Here is a 15,715-nt window from a genome sequence, read left to right on the forward strand (position 1 = left end):
CCAGAAAAGAAACGCAATGCAGGCAAACATTTCACCAGAAAAGAAACGCAATGCGGGCAAAGTTCACCTGGAAAAAAAGCATTTACTCACCTGGCAGAAGTCTCCGGCCTCTGGCGCGCTCCTCCCGGGACCACCTTCCCCCTGCATATCTCCTGCGCTGACAGGGCTACGGCAAGATGGCGCCCGAAGCCCTGTACTGGAGACACAAATAGTCTCCAGTACAGGGCTTTGGCAGCCATCTTCTCGTAGCCCTGCTCGCCTGCCGGTGTCGGAACAGACACCGGAAGACGAGGCTGGAGCAGGGCTGCGGGCAATGAACTGGCATGGCGTCTATAGACGCCGCTGCCAGTTCATGAGGAGAGAGTGGCCAGAGTCCCGAGGCCGGGACGTCCCACTGCTGAAAGCGGGACGTTTCCCGGGACCTCATTAAGCCTGGGACAGCGGACCCCGAATCCGGGACGCATCCCGGGCAATCCGGGACGTCTGGTCACTCTAGCCTAACTCACAGCACTGTAAAATCAATGTGCTGTTCACAGTGCACACGTTGCGCTAGGGTATAACGCTGCACGTTAAATGAAAATGCAGCATGCTGTACATTATACCCCTATAGAGCTGCGTTAGATTGTTTACACATGCTCAGTGACTAGCCACATGTCTGGAAGAAACAGGAAGATACAGAATGTACAGTGCAGGGAAAGTCCTGTCCTGCTAGTCATTTCACCCAGTCTGCTTCCCTAGTAAAATGGTTCAAATGATTTGGTTCAAAGATCCGGATCTTTTCAATGATCGATTCGAATGATCCGAATCCTTAAAAAGATCCGGACTTCCCATCACTATCCTGGAGCGGCTGCTTTGAGAGCTGCATAACGAGCTCAATCTGACGTCCAACTTCAACACCACCATGTGTTGAGTTAGGGGCACGTTATGCGACCTTAACGTCCCCTAAAACGCAACGTCTTCCTGTGAAAGTAGCCTAATAATTGCAGTTTATACACTACTCAGCATTCTAAATGATTTTACAGAGCAGTCTCGTGAACTTTCTAACTGTCCTCAGACAAAAAAAAAAACCAATAGAGTGACTGACAGTCTGACACTTGAGATAATAAGCTTCAGAAGACTTGAAATTCGTAGAGCTCATTGGCAGTGATGCTCAAATCTGAACTTTGGTGAATCCGGATAGTTGTTATCTGGATTTCACCCAGATACCTGTGCGGGGCGTCAAGATTACCTGTCTGATGTCTTCTTTGTCCGTCCCTCGGCGCCTCCTACGATGCAGTCCAATCGGCGGTCGCGGTCACGTGATTACAAACACTTCCTCCTTCCGGGTTGAAGGAGGAAGTGTTTGTACTCAAGTGACGCGTGTTGAATTTAGCATCGTAGGAGGCGCCGAGGGACGGACGAAGAAGACGTCAGAGAGGTAAGATTAGCCCCCCCCCCCCCCCGCCCAGGTTTACTGGGTGAAATCCGGATAACAGCTATCCGGATTTACCCAAAGTTCGGATTTGAGCATCACTGCTCAATGGCTCTTTTGCATAGATAACAACTGGAGTTTCTTAACTCTTCCTGTACTGGAAACAAGATTAGACTTATGTCTCTGCTCCTAATGTTTTATTTCTTAGCTGTATTACACATACAAATCATTATTTCATAATTTTTTTTCCGCTTCAGTGTCTATTTAAAGGACAACTGTAGCGTGATGTATGTTGAGGCTGCCATATTTAGTTTTAAACAATACCAGTTGCCTGGCTGTCCTGCTGATCTATTTGGCTGCAGAAGTGCCTGAATAACACACCAGAAACAAGCATGCAGCTAAACTTGTTAGATCTGACAATAATGTCAGAAACGCCTGATCTGCTGCATACTTGTTTCTGTGGCTAACAGTATAAGAGGCAGAGGGTAAGCAGGGCTGTCAGGCAACTGGCATTGTTTAAAAGGAAATATATGGCAGCCTCCACATATCTCTTACTACAGTTGTCCTTTAAAGGGAAGGTTCAGGGACTGTTTAAAAAAAATAAAAATCCGAATCCACTTACCTGGGGCTTCCTCCAGCCCGTGGCAGGCAGGAGGTGCTCCTTCCACGTTCCAAAATGCGCCTCACGGCGGCGCGCTGACGTCATCGGACGTCCTCCGGGCTTTACTGCGCAGGCCAGGACGTCCGATGACGTCAGCACGCCGCCGTGAGGCGCATTTTGGAACGCGGAAGGAGCCCGACCTGGCCGCCGGCCTGGCCAGGTCGGGTCGGCCACCGGAGACCACTGGCAGCCTGCGGAGCGGCGCCGAGGGCACCTCCTGCCTGCCACGGGCTGGAGGAAGCCCCAGGTAAGTGGATGCGGATTTTTATTTTTTTTAAACAGTCCCTGAACCTTCCCTTTAAATTGAACCTAAACTGAAGAAAAAGAAAAGACTTTTAGGTTGCATTCACAGTGGGACGTTATGGCCGCACGTTATAAACTCTTATAACGCAGCTCACCGCACTGCAATGCTAATCCTATGGGCTATTCACAGTGCAACGTTAAAGTCGCATAAAATATGTTGCATTGTGGTAACTCACTGCTTGCAGTGCGTTACCTCTTAACACAGACACGTTGCGACTTTAACGACGCATTAAACCGCAACGCCCCACTGTGAATACAGCCTTACTTACCTGAAGCTTTCACTAGCCGTCTGCAGCTGCCCTGTGCCCGTGCCATCACAAAGTGATCCTCCGGTCCTCCGCAGCGCCCTACTTCTGTTTTTGATGTGTGGCCACGGTTCCACGCTCCTCCTGATCGCATTCATTGATTTAGAGAATCTGTACTGTAAAATTCTTACAATAAAAAACATACCATTCTTTTCATTATGTTCTGTGCTGTTTCCGCCACTCCCTGCTGCAATCCTGGCTTGTAATTGCCATTTTTATGCAGTGTTTATAAACAAAAGACGTAGCAAGTGATAGGCTGAGAGTAGCTCAGTGTGTGAGTCATACAGAGTGTGCAGGAGGCCTGGAGAGGGTGTGTATAGCTTCTATCCAATCACAAGCAGCACAGCACATTCCAGCCTGAGTGCCTGAGCCCGACAGAGGAGAGAAGATTAGATCATATAAGAGAGATAACACAGCCACTGTGCAACTAGGAAAGGCTGCAGTAAGACAGAGCACATTAGAACAGCTATAGGAACATATAGGATAGAAGACATAAGGCTCAAAATGTTGTTACAGAGTCTCTTTACGTCCCCGTGTAAATGACCGCGGCCATCAATGAGATGGCACCCTCATTCACAAAAACCGATACTTACACGTCTACGCATTACTTCCTGTTTGCGTAGTAATACTACGCATAGGGAAGTTATGCGTAAAGACATCTTGTGACCAAATAGTACAATTACATGTACAAACTTTTTTTTAATGAAAAGATATTGTTTTTACATTTAAAATGAACCACGTACCTCCCACACTCCCCAATAGTTAACCCCAAAAAATGTTGTGAAAAAAAAATAAAAAAAACAAAAACATATACAATAAAAAAAAATACATAAATAGTTACCTTAGGGAACAAACTTTTTTAATATGTGTGTCAAGAACATGAATTACTGTTACTTTTTAAATTATGGGCTTGTAATTGATGGATGCAAAACTGAAAAAATGCACCTTTATTATTTCCAAATAAAATATTAATGCCATAGATTGTACTAGGAAAAATTTTTAAACGTTGCAATAACTGGGAGAAATGGGCAAATAAAATGTGTGGGTTTTAATTACGGTAACATGTATTATTTTAAAGCTATAATTGCCAAAAACTGAGAAATAATCAATTTTTTCATTAGTTTCTTATTATTCTCATTAAAATGCAGTTCGAATAAAATAACTCTCAGCAAAAAGTACCCCCCAAAGAAAGCCTAATTGGTGGCAAAAAAACAAGATATAGATTGTTCCGTTGTGATAAGTAGTAATAAAGTTATAGGTGAATGAATGGAAGGGGCGCTGACAAGTGAAAATTGCTTTTTTTTTTTTTTTTTTTAAGGGGAAAGACCCTTGGAGGTGAAGTGGTTAAAGGAAACATGATGGGAAAATAAACAATTTTATGTAACCTCTTTTTCCAAAACATGTATTTTTTAGACATCCCACAGTTTTATTTTATAATTAAATCTACTATTTACATTTTTACTGTTTCATTGTCTCTGCTCAATGACACATTCATTGAAGTATACCAGAGCTAAAACCTATAACCTATTGACCGTTGGGCCCATATGCAATTCACTTTTTCACCTGAGTCTTCTCCTAGGTGATATTTTCACAACTTGTAAATAAAATACTTTTTAAACCACCAGAAAGCAAACAAATACTCAAAATAATTTTGACAGTACATTTTCACTTACTTTTTGGTACTTTTTCCATTTAAAAGTTATTTTAAACCATAGATGAAAAATGATCTCCTAGGAGAAAACGTATGTGAAAAAGTGAATTGAATATGGCCCTTTGTATCTATTCCCTGCTCTTAGAAGCCATTTTCTGCTAGGAAAGTGTTTTATGGCGTAATTCCTTATCAGTGAGGGTTACCATATAGTCTGACCCGGACATAAACTGTCACTTGCATACCTGATGCTGAACTCTTTCAGGCAGAGAAAAACACAAGAGCACAGCCTAGTTATTTGTATGCTAGGCACTGTACATCTATCTCATCATGTCACATGTTACCTCGTGTATCCTTCAACCCTTCCCAAGAAACGTGAGGTCTGGTCAGTAAATTACCGTGGTGATGCTGCTGTCACCTGGAAACCTTTTAACCCTTTCCAATACTATATCAGACTTTTTTCAACATTGGCCTTTTACAGCATAGGTCTAATGGCATAGTTCAACAGCATGTGCAAAGGGGTGCAGTTACAGCACAAGCTGGTGTTGGCTCCACCCCCTAACAAGGAGAACTTTGTGAGCTGCAGTGTTGGTTGGTGACCTCCAACGGAGCATAGAGATCTGAACAGGTGAGCTGGATGGGCAGTCCATTCCAGTCCACCTATACAGCTCTCTATGCACCTGAGCAGGGACATCAGTGTGGCTTTAGAATGATCAGCACGGGGTGCAGTTCTATGATACTCACTTCTCAGCACAGCAAGGTCTTTACCCCCAACAGCTTGATGCATCCTTGCTCCTCCCCCCCCCCCCCCCCCCCCTTCCTCCCCATAGCAGCCACTGCAGGTTTGGATTCGTACACTTTACTGCCCAAGGCAATTTTCAGCAGCTGCCCCCTTCAGTATAGGTAGCAAGATGGGCCCCCTCTTCAGTATAGGTACTAGTCAGATGACCCTTTCCTCTAGTATAGGCAGCTAGATGACCACACCTACCACCACCTAGATAATCTTTCCTCCCTCCTCCACTTTAGATAGCCCAATGACACCTCCCCACCTTCCCTCTAGCATAAGAAGCCAGATGACTCTTCCCTCCCCAATATAGCCTTCTACCCACCCATCCTTGATCCTGTGGTGCCCTATGCCATGGCCTATGTGGCCTTGGCTTAAGTCTGGCCCTGAGCAGCTGCTATGGGGCCCTGGAGCATAGGGGGCCCACATGGTATTTAATGAATTCACCATTAATTTTCTTGTGTTTCTCCACCTTCCAACGGTGTCTCAGTGCCCATAAACTATGTGCAGTGTTAATTGTATAAGAATGTAAGTCAGTGCTGGGCCGAAATTAGGCATGAGCGTAATTACGCATCGTAATTCAATGCAAATTTACTACGCGTAACTTACAGTCTTACGCGTAATTATTTACGCGTAAGCAGTTAAGTGGTATCGTAATTACGCTGTCTACCGTAATTGCTAGGTATGCGTAATTTTACGAAGACTTACGCGTAATTTTACACGTAATTACTAACGTAAAAACTCCCCTTTTCTAAGAGTAGCCAATCAGTCAACATCCTAAGCAACCAATAGTATCTTCTCCCGCCCTTCAGTATATAAGCGTACGTTTTGACGCATACGAATGATGTGTACGCAATACCTGTCACATTGACGGCTATTGCGTACATATCGTCCGTATGCGTCAAAAAGTACACATTAATGGGTATTACGGCACTACGCGTAACATCGTAGCGTAAGCGCCTACATTACGGTATCCTTACGCGTAACTGCGTAAGTTAACGCGTAATTACAGTGATGAACCATAGATAATTTCCTACGCCGTAACCGTAATTGCGTAATGCGTAATAGCGTAAAATTACGCGTAATGATCCGTAAGCGTAGATTTTTCCATTACGACCTGCACTGATGTAAGTTTCCCAATTAACTTTAATCTACAGGGTAGAAACAGGTGGCATTGCTTAAAGGGAATCTGAAGAGAAAATAAACTTATGATATAGTGAATTGAATGTGTAGTGCAGCTAAGAAATAAAACATTAGCAGCACAGATGGGAGTTTCATATTGTTTCCAGTACAGGAAGAGTTAAAGTGAACCTCTGGACTAAAAATCGACTCAGCAGCACTGAAAAGGCCTGGTGTTTCTTTAACAGTTTCACAGCATCAGAACTTTGTTTCTCTTATCCAAGCCTCATTTTTAGCTGCACAGAAGAAAACTGCCCGGGCTTTTTTCCCCTGATGCTGTGCAAAGCATGATGGGATTTCTGATGTTGTTGCTCTCGTTCTGCTGTTTTGGTGCAATTTTTTTTTTTTTACATTTTGAATTTGACATTTGAAGCCTAGCATGTGCAGCTGGGAGGGGTTATCAGGACACAGGACAGTTGGAACTGTGTCTCCTGCTCCTTGTCACCTCCTTTCAACCAAAAAGATGGCTGCCCCCATGACAAAGATGGCAGCCTCCATGAATCACAAACATTTGCCTGTTCTTTTAAAACAGGGTGGGTAAAAAATTATATTACCCATCTATTCTAATTAACAAAACTAATGTAACTTAATGACAGTATGTTTGTTTAGGCTGAAGTTCCCCTTTAAGAAACTTCAGTTGTTATCTATGCAGAAGAGCTTCACTGAGCTCTATGACCGAAAAAGTAATGGACAGCACTGTCTTTTGAAGCTCTTATCTCAACTGTCTCTCATTGTTTCTTGTTAGTTTACGGTTTTCCTGCAGAGGAGAGTTGAAAAGGTCATTAGCTCTGCTCTGTGAAATTATTTAGAATGCTGAGTGTTATGTGTACACTGCACATTTTGGAGAATGTGCAATGTTATAAAAAAAAATCTATATAACTGAAAATATGAAACTATTTTCTTTGCTACTAATGTTCTATAAACTATCCATAACTGCACATACAATTAATTATATCATACTTTTTTTTTTTTTGCTTCAGTGTTGTTTTAAAGAGAACCTGAGATGAATAATACACTATTCGACCTGATCGCTTCCTCACCGTCCTCTTCTGCCTCTTGGAGCCTTCTGGAGCCTTCCGTTGCGCTCCCCTGCCCGGGAGTGTTGTGCACAATACAAGTAGTTCCCAGTTAACAAACTAGATAGGGACTGCAGGTTCGTTCTTAACCTGAATCTGTTCTTAAGTCGGAACACTGTTGCATCTCTGTCCCCTGTACCTCCTCTGTGCCCCTCTGGGCCTCCAGTATCTCCTTCTGGGTCACCTCTGCCCTCTGTACCTGCTTATACAAGTTTAAAAACCATTCTTTTCTTTGAATTTTTTAAAAGCAATTTTCTCAAAAACTACAAGTCCAATGTGAAAAAAACATTTTTTTTACTTGTTCCCATAGAAACACAGAATCCATGCCGTTCGTATTGGCGGGTCATTAGTCAGTCAGGCGTTCGTAAGTCGGGGACTACCTGTACTATGGAGGCCATAATGGAGGATCCAGGAGGCAAAGGATGGTGGCGAGGGATGGATCAGGCCGAAGGGGGCTGGAGGAAGCCCCAGGTATGTATGATTTTTTTTTATTAGTCATCTCAGGTTCTCTTTAATAGTACCTACATATGAGGGCCCAATACCAATAAAAGTTTTGCTATGTGGCCCCATGACTTCTAGCTACACTATGGTAACCACAGCGACAGAGCCCACATAGCAGAGGGCAGATCCAACAGCAATCCCCACCACGATGACACTTCCCTAGTCACTGATAGTCCTTAACAAGGGCGAAAAGGGATAATTTGCATATTTAGTGGTAGTGCATTGTGGGTAAACACAAATGTTCATTTATAACTGAATTATTGCAAATTTCCTTCTGTTTTAAGAAGGCAATTACACCGAGCTTTGCTTTTTTAGTAGGAGGGCTTTTTGGTTCCTTTTATCCCCCTATACATTCCTAGTAGTTTGGGTCACCCTAAGCTGCTTGGTTACTCTATAGTCCTACAATGTGAGGGTGAACCAAGGATTCCCTACAAAAAACGAGCAATCTCCTGGCTATCCTAAACACTACTGACAAATACTCCCAGCATTACCTGCTTCTCTCAGCTATGCAGAATCGTAACAATCCGGGAGGTAAGCGAGTTCATTTTATTAGAGTCCAGCTGTAATGAATCCCATAGGCTGGAGGAAGTACGTGGAAGAGGCCCTGCGCACACATGGCAGGTATGACTGGAGCAGGGCATGTCCAGGCTGTGTGTGAGAAGGCCCAGGGGGTACAGCTAGGATATTATTTTCCCAGCGGTGCCTGCAAGTATGCCAGGCCCAGGACATTCACCAGATAGAAATGTTGTTTATCTTTGTGGTACCCGCTAGTCCAGCTATCCGCAGAACAACATGAAAAATGAATGAGGCCCTCTGAAACACAAACAAAACTGGGTCAGATATTTCTGTTATGATGCAATCCCTCATTAACATGTGCTGGCAACGTGCAAAGTGAGAAGAGTCCTCCTGCCTGAAGAGCAGCTCACTATAGTACCAAATAAAAAGCATTACAGGCATTCCTTAACATTAGTGTTGGCAAAAAGTTATTTGCACAGAGCTGTAGCCCTGGCATGGCTCCCACCTGTCCCTCTTTTGAAGTGACAGTCACTCTTTCTTCCTCATTAGTCCCTCTTTCAGAAGTCATGTATAGATCTGTGTAAATATATGTATTTTATCTACTGAAAAATGTGTTTAATTCATTCTAAATGGTATTCCCTATTTCTTATTTATCAAATGTTAAAGGACTACTGTAGGGGGGGTCGGGGTAAAATGAGTTGAACTTACCCGGGGCTTCTAATGATCCCCCACAGAGCCTGCGCAGCCACTCACCGATGCTCCGGTCCACGCCTCCAGTTGATTTTTGGAATTTCTGACTCTAAAGTTGGAAAATCATTGTGCCTGCGTGGCCGTGTCCTCTCTTCCGCTTACATTGCCAGGAGCGTACTGCGCATGCGCAGACGGTACTGGGCCTTCGCAATACACTCCTGGTGACATCAGCAGGAGCAAGGGCGAGGTCGCGCAGGCACAGTGTTTTTTCCGACTTTAAAGTCGGAAATTCCAGAAATTAACTGGAGGTGGGGATGGGAGCATCGGTGAGTGGCTGTGCGGGTTCAAGACGTCTGCTGGGGACTATTAGAAGCCCCGGGTAAGTTCAACTCATTTTACCCCTACCCCCCTATAGTGGTCCTTTAATATGAATGAAAATGAAGCAGGATAGAAAGGACCAGTGTGGTTTGAATTATAAAACTACATATTTTTCTTATGAAATTTTTTATTGTAGGCATGACTAGGGGTGTGTCAGGAGTGTGATCAGGGTGTGTGTCAAGGGCGTGGCTTAAGCATCCCTCTTTCTGATCTCAAAAAGTTTGGAGGTATGGCCCCTGGCAACCAGAGATTTACCAGCTAAGCCTTAAAGTGGTATTATACTCAAAGTGTATCTATGGTCAAAAGCATTAACACAGCATAAAATTAACAGCTAAAACCATCTGACTATTTTTCAAGGTACTGGATGGGTTAAAACTCAAGCATTTTACCTCATTTAGCTGCTAATTGATAAGCTTGCCTTAAACACTATTATTAGATAGTGTTGGTAGTGTAATAAACTGTGTAAACAAGGTAGAAAAGTTCCTGCTGTATCTAGGGAGAGCAGACAACTTTGCTCGATAATTACTTAATTGGGAGTCATTCTGATCATTTGTCCAGCAGTTGGCAATTATATCAGTTCAGTGAGGTGTCAATATGCATTGAAATGACATCAGACCAGTCTAAAGGCTGGTGCACACCGAGAGCGCTTCTGAGCGCTTTTTAAAATGGTAGCGCTTCAAAAAGCGCTTGGCTAATGTCTTTGTATGGGAAGGATCACACCAGAGCGGTGTGATTTTTTTTTTCCAAATGCGGGTCCTGCAGCATTTTGGAGGCAATTCAGCCTCCATGTCAAGTATCGGAAAAGTTGGAAATCGCTGTAAAAAACTCTAGAACAGAGCAATTTTGCAAGCATTTTTTGTTTTTTTAAAAAGCTGTTCACTTCCAGCTCAAACAATAGAAAACATTGAAAATTGCTACACCAAAACGTACCAAAAATCGCTAGACATTTCTAGAAAATCGCTAGGCACATGCTTGAAATCTTTCTGAAAATCGATTGAAAAAACGCTAGGCGTTTGTGATTATGCTAGTGTTGTTTGGTTTCCACTGGCCTTTATAGCGGATCATATTTATTTTTTACTATGTTTAAAGGATATAGGAGGTGACATATGAGATGGCAAAATCCACCATATGCTTTTCTGTACACTTCCAGAAAAGCATTTGAGTGAGATGCCAGGGCGGCCAGGGCCATCTGAGGTGAGGGGTTAGTGTTAGGTTTACTGCCCACCAACTAATTTGATCAGATTAATGAAATCAATCTAGTTTTCGGATCGATCCCATCAATCTGATCGGATTGGTTAGTGGGTTTTCGGGGGTTAATGAGATCAACCAATCACTTCTGATCAATGACGGACGGCAGATAAGTGTTAGTGGTAAAACAAAAAGAAAAGACAACTGAAAGCCCAATATAGTGCACTATATCAAAAGTACCAGGAGGTATAAGACATGGCTGGTGGGAGTTCTAGGTTACCTACAAGGTAACCACTGTGAAAGCAGGTGGGGACTCAGCTTTGACCAGACCCCACTGGGACTTATGAAGTCGCTCTCTGTAGTAACGGATAGGGGATAGCACCCTTCCACCCACAGTGGACAATCAATATGCAAAGAATGTAACAGAGGCTCCAACTAAGTGTAAAAAACATATAACTGAAAGTTCTGAGATAAAAGTTAGGTTGTGGTCCACTTACCACCTAATTGACAAATCAGTCAGCAGTAATTAAAAAAAAAAAGACTTCTTATTCATTAATCCAGTGGCCCATGTCTCTCAGAGGTGCCCTGCACACTGGAATTATGACTGCTTTTTTTTTTTTACCTGATGAAGCGAGCTGCACCCTGTGAAACGCGTTGCATCCTGGAGTTGTTTTTTAAAAAGTGATGAATAAAAAGTTTTTTTTTTTAATTGACGGTTTGAGTTGTCAATTAAGAGGTGAGTGGGCCACTATTTCACTTTCATATGAGAACTTTCTGTTTTTACACTTGTTGACGCCTCTGTTACATTCTTTGCATAAAGTGTTAGGGGTAGGTGGAGTAGGTTATATGTAGGTGAAGAGGGTTAGAGTTAGGTGTAGGTAAAGAGGCAGGGATGGAGTTGTGCAGCGGCATTACTGGGGTTGGTGTCGCCCGATGCGGAAACTCATGGCGTCACCCATCTCTTACCCCCGGAACCTCCAACCTCACCAGTCTAAACAAAACCAATAATACGTTTTTTTTGTAGTAACATTACTTGTTACTGACATTTGTTGAGGATTGGGTTGGGAAGGGGTTATACTAAACCTATTTGCTATCGAGGGAGAGAGGAGTTGAGGATTGTTATGCTGGCCACACTTTGCTCTAGGGGGTGGGGTGGGGGAGGCAAACCTTGCTGAACACACTTGCTATTGTGGGTGGGAGGTTGCTATGGGGTGAGTAGACGGATGTTAAGGTGATCATCACATGGCCCAGGTGGCCTCTGACCTCTGTTATCAGCTCAATACGGACAAGCAAATAGTGAGAAAAGCAGGAGGGTGACTTACATCAGGCACTAGCCTGATCTATATTTACATAGCCTTACCTTCACTCTCCCTTAGTTTGGAGCTTGGTGTAACCCCCTCTGCTGGTGACACCTGGTGCGGTTTGCCCCTACCGTACCCCCCTAGTGACGCCACTGGGGTTTTGCTACATGTAGGTGGGGGAAAGGTTGTATTAGGCATAGGTAGAGCACAGCTAGTGGGAGAGATTGGTTAGGCATAGAGATGGCCCGAACCTCTGATTTTCGGTTCGCGAACCACCCACGAAAGTTCGGTTCGGGCGAACTTTCGCGAACCGCAATAGACTTCAATGGGGAGGCGAACTTTGAAAACTAGAAAAATGTATGCTGGCCACAAAAGTGATGGAAAAGATGTTTTAAGGGTTCTAACACCTGGAGGGGGGCATGGATGAGTGGGATACAAGCCAAAAGTCCCAGTGAAAAATCGGTATTGGACGCAAAGCAGCGTTTTAAGGACAGAAAACACATTGAATGCTAAATTGCAGGCCTAACGTGCTTTAAAACATCTTGCATGTGTATACATCAATCAAGGACTGTAATTAGAGTACTGCTTCACACTGACACACCAAACTCACTGTGTAACGCACCGCAAACAGCTGTTTGCGTAGTGACGGCCGTGCTGGACTGGTGCACACCATGGCCAGAGTGCAGGCTGTGGCGGTTTTCAAGCCCATATGGTCGCCGGGCTGTGGTAGCTCAATGATAGAACAACAGTGACTGTCCAACTGATCAAATTTGGTCTGTCCACATTGAAGCAACGACCTTATTATCTTTGGTGTGCCACCCCCCGAGACACTCATATAGCCAGCGGTCATTGCTTCATTGTGATACGCAAGCCCCTTCACCGCGGCAAGGTAATGATCACGAAGGGGAATTAGCACATGTACATGCCTTTTGTTTTGTTGTTGCAGCCGCAGTGCAGGCAGAAAAATTAAGCAGTCATGTACACGCACCAGAAAAATTATTATAGCAGCAGCTGCTAGCAGCGGCCTTAAAAATTCAGGAATCTGCCTGGAGTCCTGGACCCTGTTGGTGGTGGTGGAGAAGGCAGTCAAGCGGCCTGCGGGCAGATATACTGTGTGGGGGGACTGGCTTAGTCTTCGTGCAGGCCTGAGCGTGCTTTGCAGACCAGGCATCTGTGGTCAGATGGACCCTTGACCCAACGCTGTGTGCCAGAGAGGTCACCACTTGCCTTTCAACATCATGGTACAGTTTAGGTATCGCCTTTTTTGAGACAAAATTGCGGCCTGGTATCTTCCACTGCGGTGTGTGGTTTTGCTTTTGTGTGCTGCTTTTCCTCAGGTGGTCATCCCATTGCAGTTTGTGCTTTGTAATCATGTGCCTTCGTAAGGTAGTTGTCCCTACGCGGGTCTTGGTCTTTCCACGGCTCAATTTTCGGTGGCAGAGAGTACAGATGGCATTGCTCTCATCTGAGGCAGACACACAAAAAAATGTCCACACCGCCCTGGGGCACTTTGGTGGTGGCGGCCGACTGAGTGTTAAGTGGGGTGCCAGAATCAGAGCAGGAGGAGGAAGGTATGTCACACTTCCGTGCGGAAGCTGAGGAAGATGAGGTGTTCTGTGTTAAATAGTCAACTACGTCCTGACAATATTGGGGGTTGATGGCAAGTGCCTTCTTCTGAACACTGTACTTTGGTCGAGGGCCGCACAAAATCACGACAGCGCGACCTCGAACAGACCTGCCAGGTGGCCTGCTTCTGCCTTTTGTTTTGTCCATATTAGGGGGAATGAAGTTAAAGGTATGTACTGACTTGACATAGGTAGGTGGGTGCACTGAACACAACAGGTAGGTATATGCAGTGATGGGTATTACAATGTGCACCTGTCACACACAGACAGGTAGCGGACAGGCACAGTGACACTGCGTGCGCTCAGCTCACGTAGGTAGGTGGGTGCACTGTGAAAAACAGGTAGGTAGGTATATGCAGTAATGGGTATTACAATGTGCACCTGTCACACACACAGGTAGTCACTGAACGTGCTGGGCCTGGCAGTGGCACACACACAGTATTAATTATCAAGGGTGTCTATGCAACACAAGTGTCAGTGGACACACAGGGAAAAAAAATAGATCACAAGAACAAGATTAGCTCTCAAAAGAGCTGTTGTGGGGTGCTATTTTAGCAATAAGAATCAGCAAGAAGCAAGCTAACAAGCCTACAAGAGCCTAACTAATCTTTCCCTATGAGAGTCTGCAGCAGCAGCTGTCCCTTCTCTATTTACTGCAGGCACACAAGTGAGTAAAATGGCCAGCGATGCCTGCCTTTTATAAGGGGGGGAGTGGCTCCAGGAGGGAGTGTAGCCTGATTGGCTACAATGTGCCTGCTGACTGTGATGTAGAGGGTCAAAGTTGAAACTAATGGTGCATTATGGGGGCGAACCTAACTTCTGGAAAAGTTTGCGGTCGCTGGCGAACACGAACCACCAAAGTTCGCCGGGAACCATTTGCCGGCGAACCGTTTGGGCCATCTCTAGTTAGGGAAGCCAATCGTTTTACGTTTAATCCGGCGCAATAATTACTCAGTCATTTTTACATGTATGCGGTGCCGCCTGTGTACTGGAAGCATCGGGGGCTCTGTGCTAATCCTTTGATTAGGCCTGCTTTTATACTCAGCGCTGTACCCCAGGTGCCCTTTCCACCCTGTTGCTGCTGGAACGTTTATCCTTGGCAAAGCACGGAAAATACATTTTCATCATTAAACACTTTCCCCCATAATGAGCCTTTTGGGCATCGTGCACAGTGGCCACGTCAGTGCCGAGCTGTGATAAGCCAACCACAACTAATTGGGCTCTTTGGAGAGTATTTTAAACACGAGTTTGCTGTATGCTGCCATCTGCCCATTCTGAGGAAACGTTTGTTGTTATCCAACGCTCTTTGATGTTAAATAGTAAAGATGTGATTGATGGTGTAGATGAAGTACAAGCAGCAATATTTTGGCAATAAATTCACGCTGCATAATGGAAAGTGATCAAGCCGATGCTGTAATTAAGTCATTTCTCTCACCAGCTTGTCAGTGTAACAAAGAAAGAACTCACGGATCTGTAGTGACAGAACAAAGACAGAGCAGCTTTGAGGAATATGAATGAATTGATGCTTTTATAACAGAGCACTTCTAAAAAACACATTTAACTGGGAATTGTAATTTGTTCTTCCGTTTTGTTCACAAACATGAGTGTCAGAATTATGACTTAATCACTTTGATTATTTCCTTACTAGAGTGAAGGCTCTGAATACTGTAGCATAGAAGAGGGGTGGGTAAAGTTTTTGACTCGTAGGACATAAAGCGATCTTAGGTAGCCATTGTCCCACAAAAAAACACATAATGCAGCAGCATTTCCCCACAAAATACACACGACACAGCAGCATTAATCCACAAAGTACACAACGCGGTAGCGTTTCCCCACAAAATACACAAAATGTGGCAGAGTTTCCCTACCAAATGCACATAATGCAACAACATTTTACCCACAACATGCACATAATGTGGCAGCAATTCCCCACAAAAAAACGCATAATGCGTCAGCAGTTTACCCAAAATACACATAATGCTGCGGCGTTTTGACCAAAATACACATAATGCTGCAGCGCTTTCCTACAAGATACACATGATGCAGCAGCGCTTCCCCCTAAAATACACATAACGTGGCAGTGTTCAGAATCCAGCAGCAAATCTCCCACGCTACGCTGTGACAGGCAGAGCAGGGCTACAGAAAAATT

Source organism: Hyperolius riggenbachi, chromosome 2 (assembly GCF_040937935.1).
Source record: "Hyperolius riggenbachi isolate aHypRig1 chromosome 2, aHypRig1.pri, whole genome shotgun sequence".
NCBI classification, from domain to species: domain Eukaryota; kingdom Metazoa; phylum Chordata; class Amphibia; order Anura; family Hyperoliidae; genus Hyperolius; species Hyperolius riggenbachi.